General features: G+C 37.4%; 1 protein-coding gene across 3 annotated transcripts in view; it reads right to left on the bottom strand.

Moving 5' to 3' along the window:
- grm4 (glutamate receptor, metabotropic 4) overlaps positions 1-13,172 on the bottom strand; it is a 357,400-nt gene that overhangs the window by 271,158 nt on the left and 73,070 nt on the right. Inside the window, exon 1 of one of the 3 annotated variants that reach the window (XM_022675669.2) lies at positions 491-954. The exons of 1 other annotated variant lie outside the window; for it this stretch is intronic. The gene's annotated coding sequence lies outside the window, so the exon portion shown is untranslated. Of the gene's footprint in view, positions 1-490; positions 955-13,172 lie in introns of those variants that run through there. One more of the 3 variants, XM_022675673.2, reaches the window with a different exon arrangement.

The following is a 13,172-nucleotide window of genomic DNA, read 5'->3' on the forward strand; positions in this document are numbered from 1 at the left end:
AAGATCAGGTCTTTAACTCTAGATGGAACACTATGTTGCATATTGTTGCACATTGATGGCACATAAAGAGAGGAGACCTGTTCTTGGACAAAATTTGGTTTAATCAAAACTATATTGCTCAAAAATTAAAGGGAAAAAAACTTTGGGTTCTTTTTTTTGCTTTTTTGCTTTATTCCTTTTAATAAATCACAGAAATCCTCTTATTATTACTGTTATTACAAGCCCTTCTAATTACGTGCCAGTTTACCAGTATACTCCGTGTTTTCAGTACTAGCGGTGCTAGTAGTGTAAGGTATCTCTCAATGAAACGTTTTTTTTTTCTTTCTCTCTTTCTCTGGTTTCAGTAGCCACAGGCAGGTACCCAGTCATTTAATACATTTTAATACATAACCCAGAGAAAATATCACTAGGTATAGGAATGTATGATTAATCAAATCAGTTTTTTCACAATTTCTTCGTACATTTCAAAGTTGACCCATTTCCCACTCACCGTTGAAGCTGGTCCTGCTGCGTTCCTTACTGCGTATCGAACAGGAGCTCCCACATGATCAGCTAGAGCCTGGGAAAAGCTGATTATTCGGTATGGTGTTAATCAGATGAGCTACGCTGGCTTCCAGGGAGGCGAGCTCCATCACCCCGACGATCTCCCCCAAAAAAAAGATTCAGAGCGGAATCCCCCGCATCAGGATCCGAGCTGTTGCGCTGTCCGCCCGGAGTGGTGCTGAACGGCTCTCGGAGCGCGAGCGCTGCCCATCTCCCCGACCCTCCGACTCCATTCACTCACTCATCCCCACCGCGACTCATACATACACCCGTCTACACCCAGCCTACATGCACCTACAGCCAGCCAGCGAGGATAGATGCGATGGACCAGTGTGGCGCGCGCGCGCACCCGCGTAGAAATGGGGGCTGCGCTATAGTCAGTCGATGGATGCAGTGCTTTCAACGCCCACATGCTCCGCGCGCGCTTGATCATTAACGCAACGCATGCAGGCAGGCATGGATGCATGTGAGAAATGCAAATGCAAAAGTGAGAAAATTAACCTAACCTGCTTTTTAAAAAATAATACTAAAACCTAGAAGGGTCTTAAAATAAAAAGGAAAGAAAAGATCGAAAGATCAAAGAAAAAAAAAATACTGACTCAATAAAACGTGCGTGCATAAAAGCTATACTAAAACTATAGTGCCTTTGGAGTTGAAAAGCGCGTGGATTAGTGACCGCTCGACGTGAATACCCGTTTCCGAGCCCAATTTCAAGCGCTGATCGACACTATCGATTGGGAGAACTCAAACTCTGCAAAGGCGAGTCCTTTACACTTCATTCATTTGGATATACTGGGGTGGGGGGGGGGGGGGCGTGGGCATTGTGTGTAGGTAGTGTATTAGATTCAAGATTGCAAACCAATTGCAATTACCGCAATCTCAGACTCCTTTAATTCGTGGCAGTTTATTAAACGAGGCTAATAAACTAAAACAATTTCCTAAGCTCTGAATAATGCATTAATGGCTCTGATAAGTGCATGCATTTTAAATGCAGGCTAAATAATAAGCAGATACACTAAAGCACAGGTCCACATATCCTAAACTGTTCCAGTTCTGAAGCAGATTTTTCAGTTCTCCGCGCTGAGAAGTGGAATGGGCTGAGGTGTAGGCGTGTTCCAGCACTCACGAATTTTGTAGTCCTCTGAGTACCGCACACTTAATCAGCGCAAACGATGGTGCAAAGCAGCGCCATGCTGACCCCTGGCGATGCAATACCTGCATGTGCACGGAGTCTGGGATTCAAAGCCAGTTTGTCTGTTTCTACTTTCTTTGTTTAAACCACTTGTTTAAATGCTTGAAATGAGTTTCAAGACAGATTGCAAAAGTCTAATAATTCGTGGAATGTGTGTATAATAGTTACTGTAGTAATGTGTAATGTACACATTAAACAGACTCATTATTGGGATGTTAAACCCTATAATTAGAACCCTACGTGTAAATAATATTTAATAAACATCAGTTTGTTTTAGTTTATATATATATATATATATATATATATATATATATAAAATACTGTATTGTGCAAATGTTTTAGGCACCTGTGGTAATTTCAATAAAGATAAAGCTTTTTTTTGGTGAAGTAAGTGTTTATTAGGTCAGTAAAACACATTACAGCATTTCAATAAATACAAAGAGCAATTTTACAAAAAGCAGAGCTTTTTACAGCCCTGTTTTCCTTAAAACTTCTCCTAATCTCTCCTCCTCTGAGTTTAATAGAGTTATTTCTAGTTCTCTTCATATTAACCAACACCTGGTTTGGTAAATTGGTAAATGTGGTAAATCAGGTGAGCTGCTGATGGAACTGAACATAATATACACATGCTGGCTGAGGAGCATCCAGGAGAAATCTGGAACTACACTTTGTTCGTCAGCTCGGCTCACAGGATATAACATACCTAGCTAAAAATGAGAATTCCTTGTTACGTTTTACTGTATGTATGTTTATTTGCATCTGTTCAAATCATATGTGGTGCTTTTTTCAGGTGAGATAAATGGATTAGTGTAATTTGCTTTGGTGCCTAAAACTTTTGCACAATATTTAAAGTATTTAAAGGCTTCAAATGTTGGGACTCTTTTATACACTAGCAATTACAATTATTATTATTTAAATATCACTTTATACTGTTCAAGTTATTAGAATACAATGCAATCATGTATATATATTTATATACATTTTAGGGGGAAATGTGTAATACCTAAAAACAATGCATAAAAAAACGTAAAACTATAATATTGAATCAATTTTAAATCAATGTGCACAAATAAATTAATTCTGACAAAAAAAACACTTTTTCTTTTGCTATGTCATTATTTGGTTCTAAACTAACACCCAAAGATTTCTACTAATTTCCATTGTTCAAAGTTTAAAGTAAACATCTTAAATTGGATAAACCTGATAACATCCCGTTAAAGCCTTTCTGACAAATTTCCTGACCTACAAATCTGCAAACAAGTCATTCAGTCTCACACGTCTTGTATCCATTATGCATCACATTAGAATAAAAAGCAAATCTCAAATAGGTGCTTTTAGCATCTGGTCTTCTTTTGCCTGGCAGAGAAGCAGCCATGATGCTGTGCAATCCAATAGCTTTATGTAAATTTACAAAGCCCTGCCATTTCTATTACACCACACAATTTCACAAAACCCATTGCTATTACCTCCACACTGCAGCCTTCCTGAATTCCACACGTAATCTTTAGGTTATGGGTGTGACAGTGAATGTAGACAATGGGTATTTATTTTTTTCACACATTATTCTTGAATAATGTGTCCACAGAAGTCCACAGAAGAACATATATTACATCCATATAAAATGAATGCTGTTATCTGCTGCAGATCAATAGAAGAAATATAGTATGACTCAGAAATGTGTTCTTTTTAACTAATGAAAAATATCACACTTGATTTACACTTGAATAAGCATTTCCTAGCCTTTAAAAAATGCCTTTATTGTGGTTTTATTGCCCTTACGGATTCAACTGTGCTATAGGCGTGGATAAAGTTTCTGTGTACTTTGGTATGCAGACACATAACAATATACAAAAAATCAGCCAATCAATAACACCACCACCTTGGTGACGTCCAACCATCTACATCTCACCGCTCTTAGAGGCACACTGCTGCTGCTGCAGCTCAGCCAATCAGCTCTTCCTCCTGCCCTGCCTCTAAACCCATACATCATCCAGTGCCCCTATTAAACTACTCCTCTCACTTTTTTTTTAGCATTTCACAAAACTGAGGGTGAAATCATCTAAAATCAGTGATTGTGTTACTCTCTAATGTACTAAGCAGAACAGATTCAGATAGTGATACCCATTGGAATTGGAATCTCCTTTTATTTTACATCTCTTGTTTACGTATCTCTACATTTACAGAAACATATAGTTTTTAAACTGAGCACAGAGTCCTTTTTAAATAGACTGTATGCGAGTTTTGGATCCCGCTGGTATTTTTCTCAGGGCAATATTCCTTATCTCAAACTCACCAAACTTCAAAAGACCAAATCTAATGCTGGATCTTTATGTGAAGCATGCTTTTAAAGTGCCTTAGCAATGCAGAGCAGATTCTCCCAGATTAACCTCCCATCACAATTTGAGGTGCCCCAGAATAGAACACTATATTTACCTTGGCACACTTGAATAAAGCGAGTTCAGTACACAGAGCCGACGTCCTGTAAACCTCAAACACTGTTGTGTCCTCTTTCAAATGCAAATGCCACAAAAACAAACTGCGCAAAATGAGCGGATTCCAATACAGTCTTTTCTTTTCTTTAACACACTGAAAATGCTTAAGCAATTTGTTTTTGGTGTTTCTTTTCATTACTTTTGTATTGAAATTTGTTTTTCTTAGAGAGTCGTTCTCAGGATCTGACTCAGAAGCTTAGTTAGTAAATGGTGAGCATTTAAATCAACACCAGATTCTCTTAGATATTGAATTTTTTGTTGGTTTGTTTTGCAAGAGGAAGCAAAAGACTGAAATAAAGGAAGTATCTATGCTAGGTTAGCAGTATTTCAAATGAGAATAATCAGCTAGCCCACACGATAGCGGCCCTACCCAATAAGAGGCTGTATTAACAGTTGTAAGGCAGTTATTACTGGTTGGGTACTGGTTTCTCGCTCTCTTCCTCTACTACTTTTGCTGATTTTATCTCCCTTGTTCATCCTTGTGGTCTAAATCCTTCATAATTTCTGTTACGGGATTGTTCCTTAAAACCATTCATGATCTCCTGAATTCAGACAAGTATTATTTACACAAAATTAAATCAGGTGATGCATTTATTTGAATATATTTGAATCAGTTTCTTTGATTTTTCGATGTATAGGTATATGTTTAAGTAACAAACATTGTTGTTTTATTCTATAAACTACAGACAACATTTTTCCCAAATTCCAAATAAAAATATTGTCATTTAGAGCATTTATTTGCAGAAAATGAGAAATGGCTGAAATAACAAAAAACATGCAGAGCTTTTAGACCTCAAATAATGCAAAAAAAGTGCATATTCATAAATCAATATTTGATTAAATAAACCTGGTTTTAATTACAGTTTTTATGCATCTTGGCAAATTCTCCTCCACCGGTCTTATGCACTGCTTTTGGATAACTTACTGAGTACTTTTATAGATACTAGATAGCTTTAAGGTCTCACTATAATGTTCTGCATTAATGCTGCCATCACATACGTGTAAATTACCTGACTTTTGGACTTGTTAATAGTCTTGGTAATAGTCTTTGATCTAGAGAACACAGTGTTCATTTCTTTAAAGATCACAGTGTTGCCTAATCCTGGTCCTAGAGATTTATTTCTTTGGAGAGTTCAGATCCAACACACTGGACCATAAAGACATGTACCGTAATTGTTTTAGCTTGTGGTTGGAGCTCCCCTGCTCTAAAACATTAACAAAAAAAGTACTGTTGAGATGTTTAAAACTTTTATTTTTTTGCTCTCTCACGTCATTTAAAATAATAACCATAATTTAATTAAAATAAACTACATTTCTTCATAGTAGAATATGTAAAGTCTATGTACACATGAATATGTGCAGTGTACCACAGTAGAACTCAGCACAATTCAATGCTAAAAATAAATGACATCCAATCAACTATGCACATACATCCTGTCATGTCCTCTGCATTACATAGACAAACACTGTTTAACTTGACCTGCTTATGACACTAACACGATCAATGCTAACCGCTGTGCATTTCCGGAAGCCTTTAGTGCCTCTTAAATTTCATTCAGTCAATGTAATCAATGCTGGCTTCACTCGGATTTCTTTGGCATTGTATTTCCACGTTTTTAATACTGTAGGTTCAGCCTGAACTGACTGAATGCTATCCATGGATAAAGCCAGTTAGAAAGGGTTTTAAAAAGACATAAATTAAAAGAATAATAGGATGACACACACACACTAAAAATCAAGTTCTTCTTATAAAACCACCTATATATTCTATCATCTGCAGTCTTTTCATTTAATGAATTATACTGTGGTGAAATGGTGGAATCAGGGAGGGGAAAAGTGCTCAATTTCAACTCTTTTTTGACCTCAGAGTGAGACTAACCCAACAGCTTTTATCTACCTGTCCTTATGTCTCGTCCAAAGTGACCACAAACCAACTTAGACAGCCACCTGGCCAGCCAGCTGTCTTCTTCATAAACTGCTCAATGTCTTAAGCTTGATGCCCTTCTCTTGTTCTTTTCTTCCGATGCATCTGCATCCCTCTTAACCCATGGCTCTTTCCATCTTTTTGAGAGTTGTTTGTAATTCCTTCTTCTGAGAGAACCAGAGATCTAACTTCTGACACCAACGTGGTGAAAATAGATATCAGAAGACAGAAAATATATAGACTAATTTTCCATATTAAACTCCCAGCTCTCATTAACCAGACCATGTAACTAGTTCTTTCCAGACTGGCCTGAACTGAGGCACCACAGTGTACTGTATTATGTACAAACACTGCAATAAAACTGCAGTTGCTAGGCTCTGGGTAAGATCTTTCAGGTTTCTGTGGTGTTGTTGACTAGTTGTTATGGTGTTGCCAAATGATTGATTAGTAGCTGATTGGTATTGTTTTGCTAGGTGATTTCTATAGTGTTGATAGTTGGTCACTTTGATGTTGCGAGATGGTTGCTAAGGCATCCCAGGAGGTTGAAAGGTGGTTTGTAATGTGTTGCTAGGTGGTTGCTAATGTGTTGCTCAGTGGTTGCTAAGTGTTTGCTAATGTTGTGCTCTAGAATTTTTATATTGTTGATTGGAGGGCATTATGGTGTTGCTAAGTGACTGCTTTGTGATTGCTATGGTGTTGCTAGAGGGTTGCTAGGCTCTTGTTCTTCTTAGTGGTTGAATAATAGAAAAATTTAAATGTGGTAAAGGTGAATATTATGAAAATTGGACAACAATATAGTTATATCCACAACTACAATGAAACTACTATATAAGTTATGCGTCTATTAAGTGTAAGAAAAGCATGCCTTAACTTTTCTAAAGCATTTCTAAAGAGCAGAAGTCATATGAATAGTAACACTAACACTAAAACCAACAATTCGATGGATTGTGTTTTAAAAAAATGTGTGAAAAAGAACTTCTTAAAGTTAAAGCAGCTCCACACAATATAAAACTTCACTAACAAATAATGGCTGTTCCTGGAACTGTATATCCTAGCCAAAACCATTTAGAAGCCTTTATATTTAAGGAGCGTGGAGCCCTTAGGGTATGAAGGATTAATGGATGCAATGGTTAAATATTGGAGCTCCACACAAGAAATGGCTAGAAAGCAAATAAATCCTCATCCATGGCCCTAAAGTAGGAGTAAAGCCCAGCCCACTAGACCATCACATCTGACACACCACACCAATATTTGGAGCATTATGAAAGCAGCCTACAAACACAGTGGAAGAAGAGTGGAAGCTATTTCCAGGAACCATATGCCTAAAGACAGCTGAAACGAAAAAAATAAATAAATAACACAGTACATAAAGACCCTATTCTTTCTTTAGTAAAATAGTCTGAACAGCATTAACCTCATTAATCTAATGCTATGCAAAGCACGCAGCGTTTTATTCCTTCTCTGCTGACATGATTATACAAAAACCTGCTTCAAGGTTCGTAGTAATCAGCTGTGTAAATGGGCTGAGGAGGCCACACATTTCCTTGAGAATGTGCAACGCTGCACTTCAGCTGCTCCGACTGGAGAAAGCCATGAAAAATAGACTTCAGTCCTATTTTTGTGCACACTCGTGCGATGCTGTGCGAATGTCACATCCTGAGCGCTCTGCAAAATTAAGGAGATGCTCCTGTGTTGTCCTTTCATCACTTACAGAGGTGCCGCAAACACCCTGAGCAGTGTGTGCCGGGGTTAAGATGATCTTACGATGAAAAATGAGCTAACCTTTCCCTTTAAACTGCTCAAGAACCTCTTTAATCACTTTTAAGAGTGTGTTGCTCGTATAAACACAGCCATGGAACTTGGCATAGCTTCCATCACAGCAGCAGCAGCAACCTGCATGGTGTGTGTGTGTGTGTGTGTGTTTGTGTGTGTTAAATAGATGAATAAATGATGTGTTGCAGAACTATCAAAAGCAAGATTAAATTTGCAAATTGTCTCCTAAAAATGTGTCACCCGGTAGAGAGAGCATGAATATGACTAAAAAGTGCTATATCCATAATCAGGTCAATTACAGGAAATTGGATTTCATAGCAACACTAATATTAGCACAAATAGCTTGATTGTGAAGGTACACTACGTTTCATCATACTGGCTCGGCTCACACAGTCCTGATGCTGATGCTTCAGGCTAATGGTTTTGCTCCATTACTGGCATATCTTACATAAAGGCATAAAGGGCCTCTTAAGGACATTTCAAAGAACCCAGAGGAGAATTCCAAAAAGACATAAAAACACAATCAAGTGGTATCTTGGTGCTATTCTGCAGTAAATCCCCCCTCAATAGGAATTATTGTTGAGAAAGTGCTTCTTAAGATATGTGATGGAATTAAAACAGAAGGAATTAAACTGTGTATTAATGTTGGTAGGTTTTTCTAGAATTCATAGAAGTTCCAGAAGTCAATTCTCCTTAAAGAGACATAAAATGGTACATTAACCTTGGATTTTAAAATCAACAATGTCTGATTTTACATGTCAATATAGTCCTTGGTAGCATCTAAAAGAAATAAAAGGACCAATATTCTGTATTATATTCCCAAAAATCACAGCTTGCAAAAGCTTTCTGTAGCAGCTAAATGTCTTTCAATTCCTGCAGAAAGACTCTAGTTTTGAGAATTGTCTTGGGTCATTTTGCATGCATTGTGGCCAAAAGGTTGTATTTTGCTTCATCAGTCAACAGCCCATTTTCTCCAAAATCTTTCTGGTTTGTTAACATGTACAGTAGCACCTAGAAATATGCTAAATTTTTGCCTGCAGGTATTTTGCAGGTTTGCTGTTTATGATCGGTTTGTGCAGGCAATGCTGCACAGGGAAATAGTGCACCAACTTCTTCTTCTTTAACTCATCTATAGTACTGCAGGTTCCTGGAAGTCACATGGAGGATTTTGATTTGTCTGTACAAAGCATACAAACATTTCTTACATTCCAGATGTTTAATGATGTTCCAGATCTCATATTTACTGCCACAAGTGTGTAGTAATTAATTGGGCTATATCTTAGCCTTCCCCTGCCTTGTGAACATTGAATATTTTGTTTTTTAAACAATCGCTTAAAAGGTAGAGTTTAGATTCTCTGCCCAAGCCCAACCTGAGGCCCGGGTCGAGATTTCCCGACACTTTCCTCAGGTTGGGTTAGGCTCTGTTTTTTAATGTTATTTTTTATTTTATATACAAACTCTGTTTTTAAATGTTATAATGTTATAATCACGCAGCTCTGGCCCGTGCAGTGTGCACTGCGCACACGTGAGCTCCTCCACTTGACTGCATTACGCACTTGACTTGCAGGGCATAGCCTCATTGATGTTTTGTGTGTTATATGCTGTGTTAAGGCTATATGCTTAATATAAAAATGTTTGATATAAAAAAGCTAAACAATGTTAAATTATATTAGAATAGAGGAAAGTCATTCAGACATGGCTGTGGATAATTGTTCGCATTGTTCGTGTTTAATATTTCGGACATCTGTTCTTAATAAACATTTTTCTTAAAAAAATAGGTATATGCTTCTTCAGTGTTGCAATGTTAATTAGCATCATTCTGAACAGATTTTGCTCATTCAAGCAGCCTGAAAAGCTCAGGCTGGGAAGAGTCTAAGCTCTACTTACAGGAGACCATGATTAAGTGCACTGTCTCAGAGAGGTGGCTGAGAAACAGACAGCCGAAAAGCTTGAACAGGCAAAGGTGAAGACCCATATAAACATTGGTGAGGCATTTGGATAAATGGTTTGGTTAAAAGGACTAAACTTGCTGTATTCCCCTGTTGGGTAACACTGATCTACTATCATGATGTTTTTCTCTCCAATGTTAACCAACATCAGACAAACCAAGTCTCCCTGAAGCTGCGGGAGTCTCCCGCATTTTGGTAGTGGCTCCCTGATGCCCGCGAGTCACATATAATCTCCCGGAATTCAGAACGAGTGTGGGAAGGAGAGAGGGTTCTGATTGGCCTGTTCTCTGCAAAGAGTCTGTGAGACAGCCAATCAGTTTTTAGTGTGGGCGGGCAGTGTTTTCCCCCTCCCGGACGGGAATTGTTCAGTGAGTGAGAGAAAGCAGATCATGGCGAAGGCAATATTAATAATTATTAATATGATATGAAATGTATTTGATGTTGTGAAATTTTTAGTGATATTGTAACTGTCAATTTTTGTCAAATAAAGTATTTTTTTTCCAAAAAAAAAAAAAAAAGGAAAGCAGAGGCTGGGCCTTCCAAAAAGAAAAAAGATAAAACTAATTTCACCTCTGAATACTCTAAATTAATTAAAAAAAAAGTTACATTACTTAATATAAAAGTAAAATATCCTTATCCTTTGGTGTGTGTGCAACACACGCGGGGTGTGTAACCTCCCTGAAATCAACTTTTGCAACTTGGGATGTCTGCAACATGGTCACCAAGATCAAAAGACGTTTACTAGCACATTTTTTATTTGAATTCAAAATCTGTGCTTTTACCAAAGTATCCGTGTTGCAAGAGGTTATTATGCCATGTGAAAATCAGTCATGTGTTAACACCAAGATACAGTATCCATATTGGACAAGGCCATTTGGACTGGAAGGAAGGAAGCAATGTTAGATGAGGCTGCTAGCCCATGTGTTATCACTGAGGTAGATAGCTGGGAATGTTGGATTAGACCACAAGCTCTGTGTGCTAACACAGAGAAAAACAGCTAGTTACCTACCATGCTAGATTAGCTGAAATTTGTAGAAACTGTAAAACAAACTCTAGCTAGATCTCTCTAGTTTTTGCTCTGATCTGTTTTAGATGCTGTGCTTAGACTTTATATTTTAATTGCTTTTGGCGCACAAGCCCAGTGTCAATATTAAAATTGATAAATTAATTAAAAAATTTTTTCTATTGGTCTTCTTATTCGAAGACAGACAGAGAAATAATGTTTACACAGAGTCTATACTGTACATCATTTCATACATCCATTTTCTCATTATGTCTGTCTTGTTCGATTGAGATTTTTTACAGTGATATAAGCATAAAGTATAACATAATAAATATTAAAATAAAACCATTTTTTATTCCATTCTTTGCATTTTCCCTTGATTTAAATTTGCATGGATATAAGCTACTTTCACATTCCATTTCTCCAGCTAGTGTAAAAGCAAGCCACTTCATAAATAAATATTTCCTGCTTTCCTTGTGATTGAAAATTGAAAACAGAAGCCGTTGAGCATTGCAGTCACTACCACTTCTGCTGAAGTCTTTCTCGACTGCCGTCACTTTCAGCTTAAACACTGCGCTCAGCAGATCAAACCCCTCATCACACATCTGAAAGGCAATTCAGAGCACACCCAGAGAGTCTGCTCCTGTGTTCATGCAGTAAGGAGATTGTCATTTTACCTCTATTTCATCAAAAACAATGTCTTACAGAGTACGGTTCCAGAGTGTAGCCCATAACAAGAAAGCTCACTGTAAACCTATGAGCCTTAACTGCACTTTTACTGTCTTTTAAAGCCAGTCCAGTGAGGCCAGTCTTTTACACAACGGCCATGGTGAACTCTCCATTACTGCCAAAGCTGCACTTTTACCCTGGAGACCGCAGGAGGCAGCGTTGGGTTCCTCACTACTTCAGCCAGGCTCCACCATTTAACCCTGTATCTAAAGGGCTTACCAATCAATGTACTTAGTTAGCTAAGCTAACTACAATACTTAACTAACTACAGTAGATTTAGATAAATAAAATAGAACGCAAACAGCTAATAGCTAATAATAATTACTTATAACTTTCTAAAAAGTAAAAATGTTCTCACTCTCAAGGTAACCTAAACATAATCAAATATTATGTACAGTTATCTTATACTACTGGCATAACATTATTTTAAAACAGTACCGAGTTGTGAGATGGTATGAAAATGATGAAATGGCAAATGTGGGTTATGTCTGACCTGTGTGTGTAAACCTGATGTAGAAATACAAAAGCTGCTTCTTCATAAAGTTTGTGCCAAAGAAACCCTTAAGCATATATAAACTAACATAGAAAATGTTAATAAAAATGTGGGCCATTTTTGACCCATGTGTGCATTAAAGGGTTGGTGATACAAAAATGGCTTTTGTTAAAAAGTAAGAAAATAAAATAAAAATGAAGATTTGTGCTAAAGAAACCCTCACCCATACATATGAATTATCATAGAAAATGAATGTAGGTCATATTTTGACCCATGTGTACATTAGAGGGTTGGTGATACAAAAAGGGCTTTTATAAAAAAAAGAAGAAAGGAAAACATTAAATAAAGATGCACAATGACCAAAAACAAGTTAATTAAGACGTACCTTAAATTCTGAATGACTGAATTAATTTATTGTTAAAATATATCAACGAGACACTGACCCATACATGAAATTACATAGAACATTAATGTGGGTAATTAAAAACAAAAAGGGCTTTTATTCGAAAAGTAATGTATGATGATCAAAAACAAGTGAATGACTTCATTTATTGGTAAGATGTACAGGGGTTGGACAATAAAACTGAAACACCTGGTTTTAGACCACAATACTTTATTCTGGTGAAAACAGGAGAGTTGAGGCTGAGGTGCACATTGAATTCTGTCGTGATTTGGGCAGCCGTGGTTTTATGTTTTTTGGATACAATCCGTGTTAGCACTCGAACATCCCTTTCAGATAGCTTTCTCTTACAGCATCCACAGTTAATCCTGTTGGATGTGGCTCGTCCTTCTTGGTGGTATGCTGACATTACCCTGGATACCGTGGCTCTTGAGGCATCACAAAGACTTGCTGTCTTGGTCACAGATGCTCCAGCAAGATGTGCACCAACAATTTGTCCTCTTTTGAACTCTGGCATGTCACCCATAATGTTGTGTGTATTGCAATATTTTGCGCAAAACTGTGCTCTTACCCTGATCATTGAACCTTCACACTCTGCTCTTACTGGTGCAATGTGCAATTAATGAAGATTGGCCACCAGGCTGGTCAAATTTAGCCATGAAACCTCCCACACT

Source organism: Astyanax mexicanus, chromosome 5, assembly GCF_023375975.1.
Source record: "Astyanax mexicanus isolate ESR-SI-001 chromosome 5, AstMex3_surface, whole genome shotgun sequence".
NCBI classification, from domain to species: Eukaryota; Metazoa; Chordata; class Actinopteri; order Characiformes; family Acestrorhamphidae; genus Astyanax; species Astyanax mexicanus.